The sequence below is a fragment of the Aplysia californica genome, unplaced genomic scaffold (genome assembly GCF_000002075.1).
Source record: "Aplysia californica isolate F4 #8 unplaced genomic scaffold, AplCal3.0 scaffold00358, whole genome shotgun sequence".
NCBI classification, from domain to species: Eukaryota; Metazoa; Mollusca; class Gastropoda; order Aplysiida; family Aplysiidae; genus Aplysia; species Aplysia californica.
In genome coordinates this window covers 411,392-414,453 of record NW_004797628.1, presented here as the reverse complement: position 1 = coordinate 414,453, position 3,062 = coordinate 411,392, and positions in this window count along the sequence as shown.

Genomic DNA, 3,062 nt, shown 5'->3' with positions numbered 1-3,062 from the left:
GTGTGTGTGTGTGTGTGTGTGTGTGTGTGTGTGTGTGTGTGTGTGTGTGTGATGGTGTATGTTCGACAGTGTTCGTAGAAAGAAACTTGGATATTAATTTTCCTGAAGCCTCGCAGACATTTTGATTCTAATGTAGCATAATCAATCATGTATTTGTGTCTTTCACAAGAAATAGAAAATGAAGGCAGAGACAAACCTAGTCCATAGCATATTTTTGGTCATGAAAATCGTAAAATAATTTCTTCGAAAGAGACAGTCTCGCTTGTGTCATCAATACTGACAGCCCTGGAACACTTAATGCGGACGGTGGAACCCGTAATACAAAAGTCATGGCTATCAAAATGGATACTCGCGTTCACTGTCCATTCGTACTACGTAGGCTAATCTAATGTGGACGTTGTCGCTCACCTGCATACATGAATACTGTTACAGTACCAAGAGGAACAGATAGATATTGTCTGTTTTACTTCTCTAGGCTGTTGCTCTCATGATTAAAAAAAAAACCTTTTGCAAGCTAAAATTTATTAACGCATTATTAATTAATCTGAATTCCATCATCGGACGTCAACACGAACTTGTGACAGAAGCATCGCTCGTTCTCAGGGTCGAGTGGTAGCGACCCATGCATGTGTTTGTTTTAACATGGCACTCGGTCATCCTCGTCTAATACATTTCGTTTCATTGTCAACCTTGTGCAAAATCAGCAAAAAAATAAAAATTATAAACAAAATACAAACCAATTACTCAACAACAACAACAAAAACAAAAACAATGCGGCTACTTTCAATTGGGACCTCAGATGGGAATGGTTTGTTTTCTTCATCTTGATCAGTCCTGCCTAAGACGGCCACCTGTCTTATACGGCCCCTTTCCTCCTTGACAATGGGTGGCCGTCTTACACAGGTTTGACTCAGGCGCGGTTCGTCCATAGAGCACGGTCGTGCAGTGCCGCCCAAATTTTTTAAATGTTATTTTACGAAAAGCACCCACAAACATGAAATAAGAGACGTCAGAAATAAACACTAGCCAAATATAATATCAAAACAAGGTCCTCGATGGCGCTGTAACTGTCATTTCTGTGTCAAAAGCGCCGTAAAACATCTACTATGCCATGCCAAAATCCAGGTGCTTTAACTAAACGTAATAGAATATTATTATTCAACAGTGGCAATCTGACCTATAAATCGCACTCTTTGGGATAACCCAATCGATGACGTCACTCGTAGCGAGTTTGGCGGTACATTAATATTAACAAGACGGCACATTTCAAATGTGCACCCACGAAACATAGCCCACAGTAGGCAGTCTAAAAATAAACGCGATAGCCTGTACACCCTTGGGTACACTATTCAATGCCAAAATTATGTGATCCCCGGAGCAATCCAGCAGAGTGCTCAAGTGAATTGTGATTGGTTCATTGTCTTGCCGCTATTTTAAGCGACTCTGTGACCTTGAACCTGAGGGGGGTGAACGCCAAGACTCAGTAGACATACTTAAGTCACCGCCCTATGTGTTGCGCCTTTGAATGGTTTTGTAGTGAAGTGGTGAAAGTTATTACTCGAGTGTTCAGTTCCGATGCGAAATAAAGGAAATTGATGTTTAGCTAACTAACAGATTTAGTTCTAGAAATCAAAGCGACCAGCAAAAAGAATGAAAATAAAAGCATAAGGTCCCCCTTCACCAACTCAAAGATCCTACCATTTACTATGCCCTTGACTATCTTCAACCTGCTGTTGCTTAATTGTGCACGCCCACTTTTTAACCCCACGAGCCGCCCCTGGTTTGACTGTAGTCAACTTTTTCTGTTGTAGATGTAGGCTGCAAATTAACAAATATGACTGATTCATGTCAGGCTTACTTCAAAGAAAACGTGTCGGAACTTTAGTTTTCAGTTATTTTTATTAATGGACTTTTATATTCTGTTGGTCTTACAACTTTTAGACCTGCATGCAAAGACCCGAGAAGATAAAACAGAGCGATTTGCTTGTATCTTGTTTTAACCACGGTAAGTTTTTTCAATAAGCGAAGGTGTGAAATCCGTAACGGCTTAATTTTGTTTTCAGGGAAAATATACCTGTATAGCATTTCACTATTGCCCAGTGCAATAAATCAAATGTTTTTTGTTGTTGTTGTTTTTTTGTAAAGTGTTTTACGGCGCTCGCAACTGCATAAGGTCACATGAGCGCGCGGGACACACCTAATATTTTCAGTTGGTAGAAAATTTTGAATTTTGCCCGGGTGGCGGCCGAAGCCTACTCTTATCGATTTTAGACCACCAAGGCCCTCCGAGATTTTTCGCCCTTGTCCGAGAAGGCTAGATGTAGATCTTTCCTACCAGAAGATCAGGAGTGTGGCAGAAAGACAGCAGTAAGGAGGAGCCAAGGAGTAGCAGTAGAAAGGCTGCAGAAAGAGTCAAGGAGCCCAGAGGAGGGGGCAAAGGAGGTGAGGGGGGTGGGGGCAGAAAGTGGAAACGAACGTAGACAACAGAACATTGCTAGAGAGCAGGAAAGGAGGTGAAAGGCGAAAGGAGATTTTTTAGAGAAGAAAATTTTCGGTCGATACCCGGATTCGAACCCGGGACCTTTGAATGAGAGGCCAACACCTTAACCTCTTGGCCACGAGAGCCCCCAATATATCAAAAGATCGCAGTCAAGTTATATTGCCGAGAATGTGGACTGACTGTAATGTCGTAATAGGTATAGTCACTAGAGAGAAGGCACTTTGCCCGGATGATGCGCGTATCTGGGTCACCAGCTGATCGTGGAGAAACGCGCGCTAAACAAAACAAACTGCGTACATTGTTCAAGGCATTGTCGTTGGTCTCAGACAAGCATGGCCCCGGTTAGCACGAAATGTCAATGGTGTTCTACTATAAACTGCACCTATCAAAATCAAAATCTGAATTTCTTTCGATTTCCAAAGGATGACGAATATATTTTGATGAATAGAAAAATATGGATCAAAATAATGACAATGTGATTGTGGTCCTACCAGATTCACACTCCATGCACAAACTCAACACACTTCAACTTTTTTTATATCAGCTATAAAAAAAAAATCCC